The sequence below is a fragment of the Schistocerca nitens genome, chromosome 1, assembly GCF_023898315.1.
Source record: "Schistocerca nitens isolate TAMUIC-IGC-003100 chromosome 1, iqSchNite1.1, whole genome shotgun sequence".
In the NCBI taxonomy this organism is placed as follows: domain Eukaryota; kingdom Metazoa; phylum Arthropoda; class Insecta; order Orthoptera; family Acrididae; genus Schistocerca; species Schistocerca nitens.
The window spans coordinates 909,665,876-909,682,028 of record NC_064614.1 but is presented as its reverse complement, the minus strand read 5'-3'; the positions used below and the strand labels follow the sequence as shown (position 1 = coordinate 909,682,028).

Sequence of the window (16,153 nt, the reverse complement as noted above, 5' to 3'; positions counted from 1 at the left end):
TTCCCACCATGGTGTCATTGCAACATTGCCATGTCTTTTGCCACCATCTTGGATCCTCCATCTCGGATACATTTGGCAACAATGGATTGGTCAGAACGAACTTTGTTCCAGTACTAACAGTATTGTCATTGGATGTATCTTATAAAATAATAATAATAATATTTGAACTAAAAATGTGGAAGTCACTTGCTTCATCAAAAACGAGTTACCTTCGTTTTTACTTTCACACTGAAATGTTTCTGTTCTGCTGTTCCATTATAATTTATTTCCTTTCATTTTCCTTCCTGTTAGGTGCGATTTTGTATGTACTTGTGACCTGTATACCTTTCTTGGTCGATATGCCTTTTGTAAAATATATAGATTTCCAATCAGTTGTATGGCGCGCTTGTCATTTTCAGAGTCTCTACTTTATTTTCGACTTGGCAGGATCAATGACTAATCTTTTTATTCAAGATCAACACTTTATTTACGATAATACAAAGTCACCAACAAGTGATACATCATTTCCTCTACACCAAAAATATGCAGCCTTATCGTCATCTACCTCCTACGACCACGAGTATGTATAAACAAAGCTTGCACAGGAACTAAATAAGAACTACTGCCACCTTCAGCTTCAATAATGTAAGAAGTACGAGAACAGATTACATCTCTACGAGCAAAACTCTCAAGGCCACCGTACTCACTCATGTATCCACACCTAGCAAACACAACAGTTAACCAACCATTACAGCTACCAGGCCGAGTAGCACCGGCCTGACTTACAGCAAAATCAGATCTACAACCTGAAAACACACATGGTCCATCAATAAGAGCACGAGAAGCGATGCCTTTAAGACAGTAAAATAAGTTATTATCGGCTTGGGTGAAACTTGCTAAACATAAATTCTCATTTTATATATTTCTTCCAGACTGCAAATTAATTTAACGTTTAGCAGACAAGAAGATGAAAGTTGAAAACGAAGTAGATGAGCATCTTAATTATAAGTGCCATTAATTTTTCATAAATGAGGAAAAAAGATTCTCTTTTTCTTACCTTTACCAGATTACAAATTACACTGATGGAAATGGGAAGTGCCAGATCATGAAGCACCAGTCCCGTATTTATCAGGCCTTTGTGCAGTAGTTCATCACATAATGGGTATTTAATGATTAAATTTTGACTGCATTCAGAACAGATGTCCAGCATCAACATCAGCACAAGATGTGACTCTCATAGAACGAATACACTCTTATATTCACAATATACTCTTGGCAGGACACCCACAATGCTTGCTAAAATTTTTCATGATGAATAAATCTGCTCCAGTCGTAGTTGCAAATTCTTTATTTGGTTAAAATCGTACACACGACCCGAGTTTCAGAATGTAAATCCCATCTTCAGGCGCTACAAAAGGAAAAAAGGAAAACAAAGAGGAATTCTTCGAAAAGTAAATTAAAATTAAAAGGGCCCATAAAAATGTGAACTTCAGGTTATACCTTGACTGTGTACGAGAAAGTCGTAAGAGTCATGTAAAAAATGCAGCAAATGTATCAAGCAGCATGCGAGACCCGTACGGGTGAGGCTTGAAAATGTTCTCTGAGACAGCCAGTTCCACACAGAGTAAACAGGGCCTAACAGAAAAAAACATGAATATAACAGCAAATAAGCATAAATTGCCAGTCTAATATAACCAATAAAGCAACAGCGAACAATAGACATGTGGCATGGGATTAAGAAATTAAAATTAAGATATAAAAACCGTAGAATGAAAACTTTTTAGCCTCAAAAGCAACTTATTTCTTGACAATTGCCTCGTACATTGCATGTCTTGCTTTTATTGTTTGCTCTGTACTAGGCCTATCATACATAACGTCATGCAAAAATTAGGTGATTTTATCGTTATTAGTAGCGGGTGGCGTTTGGGAGGAAATGTGGGGATGCCACCGTGTTGTTGGGTTTGATTTTTTCGGTGTTCCCTGCCCGTCGGCATTGGTTCCAGCGGCGGTCCTCTCTAACGTATGTGTGTACACAGGAGTCTCTGCGGTTCGCGAGGCAGTCTGTTGGACGGTATTGCTGGGCTTCCACATTGTGCGGCGGACTGGGCAACTGCATGGTAAGCTACTTTTGAGGTTCGCAAATTGGCATTTTACAGTTTTTATGCCTTCATTTTAATTCCTTAAGCGCATGCTACATATCTAGTCGTTTGCAGTAGGTTCATAGGTCAAATTACGCTAGCATTTGTGTTCATTTGCTGTTACATTCATGTTTCTTCGGTTAAGTCCCGTTTACGCGATTGTAGTACTGGTTGACTAGGACAACCTTTTCACGCCTCACCCGGGCGAGATCTCGTATGCTACTTGATAAATCTACCAGATTTTGTACATGACTGGTACGACTTTCTCGTAGGTAATCAGTGTATAACCTAATGTTCACTTCTGTATGGGTCTTTTAATGTTAATTGATTTTATGAAGAAGCCCTCTTAGTTTTATTTTATTTTATTTTATTTTATTTTATTTTTTTGTGTAGCGCCTGGAGATAGGATCTACATCTTGAAACACTGGTCGTGTGTACAATTTTGTCCAAATGAAGTATTTGTCAAGTATAACTGGAGACGATCTATTCTTCATGAAAAAATCGTATATTCGTTATGGCATGGATGCCAACAGCCTCCGAATATTACCTTGAGCAATTTCTTGCAATCCCTGGAAAACATGTTGTGTCAGTTGACAGAGGCTGGTATGAAAGTATGTGTCTTCCTTCGCCTGCCAGGCGTGGTCTGTAGGTGTCAAGTCAGAAGACAGAGCAAAAAAAAGTGGTTCAAATGGCTCTGAGCACTATGGGACTTAACTTCTGAGGTCATCAGTCCCCTAGAACTTAGAACTACTTAAACCTAACTAACCTAAGGACATCACACACATCCATGCCCGAGGCAGGATTCGAACCTGCGACCGTAGCGGTCGCGCGGTTCCAGACTGTAGCGCCTAGAACCGCTCGGCCACTTCGGCCGGCAGAAGACAGAGCAGCGAGTTGAGGCTCCGCACATTCCTCAAGGGGCTTGTGGCGTGAGTCGCAGTACGGGGTCTTGCATTACCCTGTTGGAAAATGGCATTTGGTACCCGATCCTGATGGGTAGCTAACATGATTTTCATTCTTGTCACGTCTGTCGAGCGGTCATCCTCATTTAAACAACTGCCAAATTAATCCTGCAGTCATATGCAACAGCTCGCCACGCCATTGTCCCAAGAGATGGGGAGGCATGCGTATTATGCAGTCCCTGTGAAAGGCTGTCTCTGGGTTCGATCCCATGTCTGGTACACAATTTTAAACTGTCGCGACTGTTCCTCGCGTCATCTTTTTGTTTAGTACCACATCGAGACTGTCGCGTAAGTAGTTTGTCTATGAAAATGAGGTTAAACCAGTAGCCCCTTAGTTTAAAAAGTAAGTAGCTACGTTTCAAGCCTAAACAACGTCATAAGCGCTACCTGGCAACGTATTCCACCCACTTGTGGAAAGTGGATCTGAACTGACACGGAATCTTGCGTGTGAATATAAATCGTAAGATTAGTGCCTGATCTAAAATCAGCTCTCATTTCTTCATGTCTACCGAAATTTTTCGAAACAGGTGATCAAGATTAGAAAATTGTACGTACTGAGGGAAAAGGGAAGAAAGGCAGATGGACTTTGAAGTACCATCGGTGATAGGCTCTTTGAGTACAAGGTCGGATAAGGAAGGATGGGCCTTAGGGTAACAACTTAAACAAAAGATACTCCAAATCTTGTTTGCCGTATGGGTATTTGAACGTCTCTTCTCTGCACAATGGATCCAGAATCTTAACTATTTCGGTCATCTCGCTAGCTCTTACTGTGGGAATCACTGCTTCTTGAAAGGAACTGCTGTGCTAATTTCGTTTGCGAAGGCACACCACTATGATATATGTTCTAAATACTGTCCGTGTATTTGTAACCCCGATGTAGTAGTACAAATGTTTTACAAACCACAGATTAGTTACAACACATGTCCATCCCTCTACCCTACAGAAGAACTCACGTACAACAGAATGAGGACACGTAATGCGCTATGAGAGAGAAATACACGTGAGGCCCTAGAAGACCAAACTTCATTGTTTTCTACGAGGGTCGTTCAATAAGTAATGCCCCACATTTTTTTTAAAGAAGCCATTAATATGCATAGACAAACGTCCTTGTTGGTGCTTCACATTTGATGTTTTTTCTGTGGCTCAGAGAAGTTTCTAACCGTTTTGGCAGATAGCAGAGCCGCAGTAGAGCGTCAAAATGGCGTCTTCATACGACTCACGTTACAAGCAGTATGCTGTTATTGAATTCTTGTGTGCAGAAAAAGAAACCGTGGTGAAAATCCATAAACGTTTGTGTGCAGTGTACGGCGATGCTGGAGTTGACAGGAGTACAGTTGGGCGATGGGCAAAGAAAGAACTCCATGATCAGCCACGCACGGTACGTCCTGTCACAGCCACTGCTCAAGACATGCTGAATCGTGCGGATGCCATTACTCGTGTCGACCGGCGCATCACGACTCGACAATTGGCTCTACAATTGTCGGTCAGCATTGCAAGTGTGTCTGCAATGATCGACACTCTTGGATATTCAAAGACGTGTTCCGATGGGTTTCGCAAATTCTCACAGCGGGCCACAAGATTCAAAGAAATTCATCTGAATTGTTGGAGCTTAAAGATTCTCTTCGGAGAACATACTTTGAAGGGGAAGAGAGAGTCAGTCATGCAGTGAAATCATGGCTATGCCTACAGGACAAGAGCTGTTGCGAGCAGGGAATACATGCTCTTCGACAACATTGGCTTACGGGCATAGTACGTGATGGAGACTATGTAGAAAAATAGGACATGGACAAGACATATTGATGTATATTGTCACCAAATTATGTCTCTTAACAATAAATATGTTCGCCGGCCGAAGTGGCCGCGCGGTTCTGGCGCTGCAGTCTGGAACCGCGAGACCGCTACGGTCGCAGGTTCGAATCCTGCCTCGGGCATGGATGTGTGTGGTGTCCTTAGGTTAGTTAGGTTTAACTAGTTCTAAGTTCTAGGGGACTAATGACCTCAGCAGTTGAGTCCCATAGTGCTCAGAGCCATTTGAACCAATAAATATGTTCTAAGAAAAAAAGTGGGGCGTTACTTATGGAATGACCCTCGTACATTAAGAGAAGACAGCCCATGACCTCGCCTATGTTTCCTGGCTGACAAGTGCGTAATATATTTAAAACTACTCATAAAGCTGCATAGGTAACCACAACGAACAAACTGTATAACTATGTTAGCTCATAAAGTAGACAAACTCATGACAGCGAAGATTCAAATGGTTCAAATGGCTCTGAGCACTATGGGACTTAACTTCTGAGGTCATCAGTCCCCTAGAACTTAGAACTACATAAACCTAACTAACCTAAGGACATCACACACACCAATGCCCGAGGCAGAACTCCAACCTGCAACCGTTGTAGTCGCGGACTGCGAAGGGTAAATAATAATAAGACACGTGAAGACAAAGACATCAATAAATAGAATGAAGCATAGATGCTGGAAGCCGTCAAAGAAAATTGAGTTGTAATTATGTAGAACAGAGTATATCAATGGCTCTGCGTAAAGCTTTAATAGTAACAACATACTCTAGAGAAAAAAAATACAACTTCAGACCAAAGCTACAAATTTCTTATGAAGAATATGAAATTAAGAATTGTATAGTAATGAACTTGCTACCCCGAAAATTGAACTTTCAGGTGAAGATCCGTAAATGAAGATTTACCACACTAAGATCTATAAGAAGCCCGTTATACGTCCACAATAGAAAGAACTTATGCTCACCATCTCTAATTATATGGAGAGAATTATTATGTAAACAGTTACATACGTTTCCGCTGTCTCAGAAGACTTCAGATACGCTGTGCTAACTTTGCTGCAGTAACACGCATGTAGATGAAATGATTGCAGTGAATAAGAATTACTTCATGACCTCCAAGAAATCTTCGCGTTCATAGAACAACTGATTATTTTGGCTCGTGCCTATGTTAGCTTACTTTCGCAGGAACTGTATTATATAAAATTGCAATTTTGTTCACAGTAAACGTTTCCTCGAAGACAGTAAGATACGGAGTAAATTCATGCTTAATGTTAAAAAAGACTGCCAACTTTACAGTAAGTCAGGAATCTGCAAGTAGAACTGTGAATTCTGCTCCTGCAAATATATAGGGAAAATGACTAGAAATTTTAATGTCCTATTTACGGAATATGTAATGCACTGGAATTAATGTTGCTGCAAATGAATTCTTCTGCTAGAGCAGATTTCGAACTCGTAACTACTGCCTGTCGCGAGCAGTCGTCTTATCTCTTCACGCCAACAGTCCATAAATTCAGAGCCGGCCGTTGTGGCCGAGCAGTTTTAGGCACTTCAGTCTGGAACTGCGCGACCGCTACGGTTGCAGGTTCGAATCCTGCCTCGGGCATGGATGTGTGTGAAGTCCTTAGGTTAGTTAGGTTTAAGTAATTCTGAGTTCTAGGGGACTGATGACCTCAGATGTTAAGTCCCATAGTGCTCAGAGCCATTTGAACAATAAACTGAACCGACTGAAATTTTCAATTTCACTGACGTTTTGTCACTATTTCTTATGAATAATATAATAAGAATTAATGTAACTCTGTATGTGCATGTAACAGTACTCGGATGAGGGGAAGTGGGGGGTGGGGGGTGGGGGTGAGAACGCAATGTGTGAGGTGTCGCACCTCATTCTTCCATAGGAATGTATATCTATTAAATTGTTTGAAATGAAGTAAACTGTGGATGAAATAAATGAAAATACAATTCTATTACTTGATTGTCAGTGACCCGTTCAGAAATACTTCACTTGCAGTGTACTGGATACGCCATGACCAATGTAAAATAGTGTAAATTACTACCACAGTGGGATTAGAACTGAGGTCGTGTGCTTAAAGAGAGCACTCGCCATAAGACATGTACACCCTCCGAGTACAGCGTATTCCCTTTGCATGTCCAATAAGACAATAAACGTTGCTTACGTGAATGCATGGTATCTGTTCTTTCGGACATGGTTAACACAACTGCCTGCTAAGTAGGAGATTCTGGGTTCGAGTCCCAGCCCGGCATACATTTTCAATCGTTACCGCTGACTCCGTATAAAGTCCTGATGCAGCTGATATCATTAGTTCCTTCCCTTTCCTTTCCCTTCTCTCCTATCCACATTCTATTTACATAAGTAATATTTGGGTTAGCGCACAATTATTCCAGAACATTAAGTGGATCTTGAAAACCCCGTTACGTCTACGAATTTCCCCGTAAATTCGTAATATGCTCTCGCAAAAAATACAACTTTCTCAGGAAATAATTGTATCTGAGAAGGTAGTTCAATACATTTTTTTAAAATTTTCTTTTCTGATTGATTTTCGTCACTGCGTGCAGTCTCAACATAGTCTGAACGGCATTATGCACAGTTCCTACTCATTTATCAGGCAGACGCCTTCATTATCCGTGTACTTTACACACGTTTCATGTGCGTATATTCTTCTGACGGTGACTTGCGGTATCTTATACCAAACTCCCTTCGTAGTATATAACTGAATGAAAATTCGACATACCGAAACACAACTTCTACCTTCTACTTGATGGACCGCATTTTAGCATCTCACACGTCCTGTCTTAGCCGAATCACCAGATCTCAAACAAATCAACTAGAATTAAAAATTTAGGCACATGAGCTACGCCTGTTAGACGTGAATCCGAAGCTTCATTACTATACAGTTCTTCATTTCATATATAGTATAAAGAAATCTGTAGATTTGGTGTGAGGTTGTATTTTTTTCTCTCTAGTATGTCGTTATTATTAAAGAATTATAGAGTGCTACTGATACACACTGTTCTGCATAATTACCATTTTAATTCCCTTCAGCGGCTTCCAGGACCTATGCTTCGTTCTATTTGCTTTTTTAGATTCATCTCCATTAATGTCTTTGTTTTCATGCGCCTAATTTTCGCTTACCCGTCGCTGTATTTTGTAAATTTGTTTACTTCATGAGCTAACACAGTTTCCACCTTGTGGCTACCTTTGCAGCCTATTGAGCAGTTTTAAACATTTCGTGCACTTGTTACTCAGAAGCGGATTAACATATGGCTCCTTTTGGTGTTTTTTGTTTGGAAAATATAAGTAAGGACATTGGCTTTCTTCTCTTAAAACCAACATCGCGACAATTGGTGATATTCTCTGTAACTTCACTGTAATAGTTGTCTTTTAATAAAAGTGTCATTTCTATTGGTATCATTACGTATTTCTTTCAGTTACCTTCCGTACTATACTTTAGCAGTTCTGTCTATGTTTAGACCAAGTTTCGTGGAGAAGACGTCCAAGCTAACATGGTTTATGTGGCAACAGCTAGTTTGCATCGCATAATTGCCGCCTACACAGCTGGCTCATACTCAGGAATGCAGTACCTGCTGCTACGGTAATAAGGTGTTGTAGGATATCAAACACCCGAGAACGGACAATGCAGCAAATAATGTGCTATGTGAACAAAGGCACCCAGTTTTTGCCGATGTGTGCTGACTGAGGACTGGGGTGAAATTGTTTCAGCTAGAGTGCTTAAATTATTCGATAGAACAATAGATGAAATGTAAGACATATCTCCTACATGTATCACCATTTCATCTAACAGGAAATGCCTTAAAGGAAAGCTCTGCTTCTTATTTTGAAAAATTTGCAGCTGATTTTCGTGTCAAATATAGCAGAGAACGGGAATAGTTTGTTACCAGTCCCAAGTTGAAGAGTGGAAGGAACATTGACACGGCTTTCCATTTGACTATTTTGTTAGTTTATTTTAAGGTATGCCAACGGCCTTGCCGCACTGATAACACCGGTTCCCGTCAGATCACCGAAGTTAAGCGCTGCCGGGCTGGGCTAGCACTTGTATGGGTGACCATCCGGTCTGCCGAGCGCTATTGGCAAGCGGGATGTACTCAGCTATTGTGAGGCAGACTGAGGAGCTACTTGATTGAGAAGTAGCGGCTGCTGTCCAGTAAGCTGAGATATGGCCCGGAGAGCGAGCTGCTGACCACATGCCTCTCCTTGTCCGTATCCAGTGCCGCCTGTGGCCTGAGGATGATACGGAGAACGGTCGGTACCGTTGGGCCTTCCATGGCCTGTTCGGACGGAGTTTAATTTTAGTATTTTAAAATATACGCATCCAAACTTCAAAATGGCTTTGAACTTTTGTGACAATGCCAGTACCTGCAGCATCTTGTGCAAGCAGTTTCTGCAAATTAAAAACACAGTCCAGTCACATTAATGTGACCAAAGGCCAAGTTCGACTCACAGACGAAAGGTAGCAGCACAGGTAGTGGTGGGTACATAAAGCTCTTCGGGGAATGCAGAAAACAGTGCAGTCGTCGTGACACGGAAACGGTGCTATTTATCTGGCGTCCAAAAGTACGCTATCATTGGCTTTCGGTCCAAGGGTGGAAGCATTAACGAGACGGCTAATTTTGCGAACTTTTTACCGTCGTTATGGTATACCACTGAAGGCAAAATGGCGCCATCCAAAACCGGCTATTGCCGGCCGGAGTGGCCGTGCGTTTCTAGGCGCTACAGCATGGAACCGAGCGACCGCTACGGTCGCAGGTTCGAATCCTGCCTCGGGCATGGATGTGTGTGATGTCCTTAGGTTAGTTAGGTTTAATTAGTTCTAAGTTCTAGGTGACTGATGACCTCAGAATTTAAGTCGCATACTGCCCAGAGCCATTTGAACCATTTGAACCAAAACCGGCGCCTAACCAAATGTGGTGCACCGACGGTCGTAGATCACAGGGGTAAGCGTTGGCTGCGAAGATGTGTAACTATTGAGCAACTGACCGCCCAGACTGAAGCAGCGGTATTTCCTGAACGACCGTTCAGCAAACGTTCCTACGTAAGGGTCTCCGTAGCAGATGCCCGATTCATGCATCCATGCTGACTGACCTTCATCGGCGACGGAGACTGGAATTTGAGCGCTAGTGCAGCAGCTGGACGATCATCGAGTAGATTAAGGTGGCTTTTTCGGATGAATCATGTTTTATGCTCCGTCGAACAGATGCCCGTTGGCGTAAAACGTTTGAAAGCAAGGATCCAGGCCGTAGGGCATTCCCTATGTGATCTCGTAATTCTGGAAGTCGTAGTGGATCAAGTATTAATGTGTCCTTGGGGACCATGTTCACCCCTACATACAGTTAGTTTTTCCTCGGCACGATGGCATTTACCAGCAAGACAACGCAACGTGCCACAGCTCGCGGTGTACGTGCTTAGATCGAAGAGCACAAGGACGAATTTACCGTACTCCCCTGGTCTCCAAACCTCCCGGATTAAAACCCAATCGAGAAACTTTCGGTCTACCTCGACTGGGCTGTTTGTGCCATGGATCCTCAACCGAGAAACCTAGCGGAGCTGGCCACGGGACTGGGGTCGCCTTAGATCCACATCCCTGTTGTCACCTCCCAGAACCTCACTCAGTCCCTTATTGCACGTCTTGCAGTGATCCGCGCTGCAAAAGATGATTATTTCGGTTTCTGAAAAGTGGCCATATTAATATGACTGGGCAGTGCTTGATAAGAAGCTAGGGAAGATGGATTACGGTTGAAAATGCACTATCAGATTTAGCTGTCTTGGAGATAGAATACGACACAGTTTCTAAAGTTAGTCCTTTTTCTTTTATTTTTAATTAAGAATTAATGCAGTATTAGTAATCGAGGAGGAGCAAATCTGTTCCTTATTAAGCATCGTAATAAAACCTGGGTACAGTTGCCGGCTGGTGTGGCCGAGCGGTTCTAGGCGCTTCAGTCTGGAACGGCGCGACAGCTACGGTCGCAGGTTCGAATCCTGCCTCGGGTATGGATGTGTGTGATGTCCTAAGGTTAGTTAGTTTTAAGTAGTTCTAATTCCTAGGGGACTGATGACCTCAGATGTTAAGTCCCACAGTGCTCAGAGCCATTTGAACCATTTTTTACCTGGGTACGGTAATTGCCATAAAATAGAAGATATTGATTTTGTTTTACTTTGAATTATTTTAGAACATTTACACAATTCCTCATTTATTTACTACACTGATAGATTTAATTTGTTGTTTGCTTTATTTTTCATAAATATAGCCCATATAATAGTGATCTTTTTAATAATGCTTCATTTTTATTAAACCTACATACAAAATTGTAACATTTGCTAAATCTGCATAGAGAAAATTGCAAAAAGGTAGCTGATGGCGGCAGGGGATGTGGGGAGAAGGGATTACTTCGGTAGGTTTGCCAGGGTACCTCGGTACGGCACAATATGCTTCACACGCGATGTGTACGTCTTTTGGCATACTGCTGTATATTCTGCGCTAATGACCGGCGTAATCGTTCCCAGATTTCTGCCAGAGAATGTTGCTGTGTGTCTTCATCCAAGAACACCTCGTTTGCAGCGATTACGAGATGTCGCACTCGAGTGCTACGATGTAATTAAGTACTGTCTTTAGTGCCGAATCACCTGTTTCTATGGAAACAAATGGCACCGCCGTAAAATTTGTCTTTAGTGCCGAATCACCTGTTTCTATGGCAACAAATGACAAATTTTCAAGCTGTGGAGGAGTGCTACAATCCCACTATTTATCAACACCAGCGGCCAGTGCCAAGTTAATGAAGTGCAGAGAGCGTGCAATGGCCATTCAGCACTAACTGTCTCTTTGTAATTGACTGCACAGGACATCAGAGATTGGGTGCTACGGGAGATTCACAACTCCACGTGCTTCCAACAAGCTGCAAATTCCCGGCACTGTCACGTTATTCACGTTTTCTTGACCCGTAAACGTGATCAGTCAGGTCGCCTGCACAGAATTTTTTGTGGTCATATGGAAAATTAGTTGTATTCTCCTCCTTAAAAAGTGTGCGACTTACAGCTTATTTTGCAACAACAGACGCAAACTGTCACGATAAAACCTACTTACAAGGTTTCAAGAACCTGCTTTAAAAGATGGCTCTAAGAACAAACCACAGCCCGGTTTCGTATCGCTCACATAGGGATGGTGTCAGCAAGGTTGATTAACTGCAGTTCTCACAAAGGAATTTAAATAGTCTTTCTTCCGGCGCTTCGTACGTGGATGGAATAGTAAGAAGCCCCAGTAACTGGTGCAGTGCGAAGTAACCTCTGTCACGCACTTCAGAATGATTTGCAGAGTACGGATGTAAATGCAGATGTGGAATACTGACCAGGTGAAGTAGTCAGTAACACAAAGAGGCTGTCTATTTGACGTAAGTGCGCGTATGGGCAGGCAAATCATTCTGATGAAGTGGCTACCATAAAGTATATGCTAACACGAAGTGTAAAACACAGAACTGCGGCAACCTGATGTTCCGCGGTGTTATCTTTCATAATACTGGTCAAATTTCCTTACCGTTACTTAATTAGTTTACTATTGTTCACTCTACTATTTCGAGGATTTGAGGAATGTTGATGTTAGGATTACCGAAAAAGATAAGCTGTGTGAAGCATGGAGTTAGATACTTATCATCGATATTGTCAGAAATCTTCAGCTGTCATTGGCTAATCGCAGTGTGAAGTTCTTTTTTTTTTTTTCTTGTGGTTTTAGGGCGCAGAACTGCTACGGTCATAAGCGCCCATTCTGTGGCTTAGTGAAGGGTAAAAATCCGAATTTCAAATGAGCAGCAATGGGAGCGAAACTCAAGGAGTGAAACTAAAAACTGAAGAAACTCTTAGAAAACTGCTATTGAAGGTGGGTTTTTTTCCCCGAAGAAGAGCTTAAACAACCGATGTCATCTCACTCAAACTGATAAGGACGCGATCGGCTGAGCGCGTGTCATCCGCTGAAAGGGAAAATACACTCCTGGAAATGGAAAAAAGAACACATTGACACCGGTGTGTCAGACCCACCATACTTGCTCCGGACACTGTGAGAGGGCTGTACAAGCAATGGTCACACGCACGGCACAGCGGACACACCAGGAACCGCGGTGTTGGCCGTCGAATGGCGCTAGCTGCGCAGCATTTGTGCACCGCCGCCGTCAGTGTCAGCCAGTTTGCCGTGGCATACGGAGCTCCATCGCAGTCTTTAACACTGGTAGCATGCCGCGACAGCGTGGACGTGAACCGTATGTGCAGTTGACGGACTTTGAGCGAGGGCGTATAGTGGGCATGCGGGAGGCCGGGTGGACGTACCGCCGAATTGCTCAACACGTGGGGCGTGAGGTCTCCACAGTACATCGATGTTGTCGCCAGTGGTCGGCGGAAGGTGCACGTGCCCGTCGACCTGGGACCGGACCGCAGCGACGCACGGATGCACGCCAAGACCGTAGGATCCTACGCAGTGCCGTAGGGGACCGCACCGCCACTTCCCAGCAAATTAGGGACACTGTTGCTCTTGGGGTATCGGCGAGGACCATTCGCAACCGTCTCCATGAAGCTGGGCTACGGTCCCGCACACCGTTAGGCCGTCTTCCGCTCACGCCCCAACATCGTGCAGCCTGCCTCCAGTGGTGTCGCGACAGGCGTGAATGGAGGGACGAATGGAGACGTGTCGTCTTCAGCGATGAGAGTCGCTTCTGCCTTGGTGCCAATGATGGTCGTATGCGTGTTTGGCGCCGTGCAGGTGAGCGCCACAATCAGGACTGCATATGACCGAGGCACACAGGGCCAACACCCGGCATCATGGTGTGGGGAGCGATCTCCTACACTGGCCGTACACCACTGCTGATCGTCGAGGGGACACTGAATAGTGCACGGTACATCCAAACCGTCATCGAACCCATCGTTCTACCATTCCTAGACCGGCAAGGGAACTTGCTGTTCCAACAGGACAATGCACGTCCGCATGTATCCCGTGCCACGCAACGTGCTCTAGAAGGTGTAAGTCAACTACCCTGGCCAGCAAGATCTCCGGATCTGTCCCCATTGAGCATGTTTGGGACTGGATGAAGCGTCGTCTCACGCGGTCTGCACGTCCGGCACGAACGCTGGTCCAACTGAGGCGCCAGGTGGAAATGGCATGGCAAGCCGTTCCACAGGACTACATCCAGCATCTCTACGATCGTCTCCATGGGAGAATAGCAGCCTGCATTGCTGCGAAAGGTGGATATACACTGTACTAGTGCCGACATTGTGCATGCTCTGTTGCCTGTGTCTATGTGCCTGTGGTTCTGTCAGTGTGATCATGTGATGTATCTGACCCCAGGAATGTGTCAATAAAGTTTCCTCTTCTTGGGACAATGAATTCACGGTGTTCTTATTTCAATTTCCAGGAGTGTATATCAGGCGATAGCTGTGAACGGGCGCGTAGCGGATTAAAATAGGGGCACTGGGAAGGTGTCTCATCGTCCACGGCTGAGAGCAGTGGAGACGAAGTGGGAGAGCATCACCACTTAAAAGATGTCGATGGCTAAAAAGACAGCGCCCTATCCGGAGTCTAGTTAAAATCACCTCCTCCCGACGACGAGGCTGAGAGGAAGAGGTCCAAGCACAGGGAAGAGGTTTGACGTTCCGTAATTTATTATTGGGAAGTGCAGACCAATGTGTGTGACATAAAAGAGCAACACGACGACATAAAACGCTCTGTAGATCGCCAAAGGGACCATGCGAACAGCGGGTCGAGGGAGAGAGACTGCCGCCTTTGCCGCTATATCTGCTGCTTCGTTTCCGCGGATCCCAACATGCCCTGGGATCCAGAGGAATGCCACAGAGACGCCTCCCAAGTGGAGCAAGTGGAGGCTGTCCTGAATCCGGTGGAGCAGAAAATCGACGGGATAAAGAGCTAGGAGGCTGAGAAGAGAGCTGAGCGGATACGAGCATATAATATACTGTATCCGCTTATGGCAACGGATGTATTGGACAGCCTAGAGAACAGCGTAGAGCTCCGCAGCGAAAACCTAACACTGGTCGGGAAGCCGAAATCTAATAGGGGTGTCGCCAACAATATAGGCACTCCCTACACCAAATGTGGTCTTTGAGCCGTCAGTGAAAATAAATGTGGCATCCTCCAATTGTACGCATAGAGCAGCAAATGCCCGACGATAAACCAAAAGTGCTGTACTATCCTGGGAAGCTGGCAAAGGTCACGGAGAAGGCAGGTCCGGGGGCGAAGCCAAGGTGGCGCCGTACCCCCATTTGTCAAGAAATTTTTTGGAAATTGGAAGGAAAGGGAATGAAGCAGTTGACGGAATCGGACTCCCGGTGGTAGTAGAGAGGGAGGGCGGCCTGCATACCCTAAATCCAAGGAGGCGTCGAAAAAAGGGCATGGGTCGGATGAGCAGGCATGGAAGACAGATGAATAGCGTAACGACTCAGAAGGACAGGTCGCCAATTGGACAGCGGAGGTTCAGCAGTCTCAGCGTAAAGGCTCTCCAAAGGGCTGATGTAAAAAGCTCCAGACGCTAAACGCAATCCACAGTGGTGGACGGAGACGCCGAAGAATAGACGGCCGTGCAGAGGAGTAAACTATGCTTCCATAGTCCAATTTCGAACGCTCTAACTCGCGATATAGACGGAGAAGGACCACTCCCCGGGAGATAGCTCCCAGAACATGGAATGTGTTGAGGGATCATAGACTGCGAGCCGAAAGATATGAGGCGTTGGAAGAGCAGCACAGTTTCCTGTCAAACATAATTTCCAAGAATTTGGTGACGTCTTAGAACGGAAGGTCGACAGTGCCTAGAAGAAGGAAAGGCGAATAAAACTCCACACGACGCCAAAAATTTACACAGATGGTCCTACTGGGAGAAAATCGGAAGCCGGTTACGATGCTCCATGAGTGGAGGCGATCGAGACATCCTTGAAAATGTCGTTCAAGAAGGCTGGTCCGTTAGAGCTGTAGTAGATTGTAAAATCGTCGGCAAAGAGGGAGCCCGAGAGATCGGGAAGGAGACAGTCCGTAACTGGATTTATGGCGATGGCCAATAGTACAACACTTAGCACAAGCCCTGGGGCACCCAGTTGTCTTGGGAGAAAGTACGGGAGAGAGCAGTTTTCGCCCACACCTTAAATGTGCGCTCTGTCATAAATTCACAAATGAAAAGGGGTAGACGACCTCGAAAGCCCCAAGAGAACAGTGTGCGGAGGATGCCTGTCCTCCAACAGATATGTTATGCCCTCTTCAGATCAA

At 44.4% G+C, this 16,153-nt stretch overlaps 1 pseudogene; it reads left to right on the top strand.

Moving 5' to 3' along the window:
- Positions 1 to 8,866: 8,866 nt before the first annotated feature.
- Positions 8,867 to 8,984, top strand: LOC126207281 (5S ribosomal RNA; annotated as a pseudogene).
- The last annotated feature ends 7,169 nt before the right edge of the window (positions 8,985 to 16,153 follow it).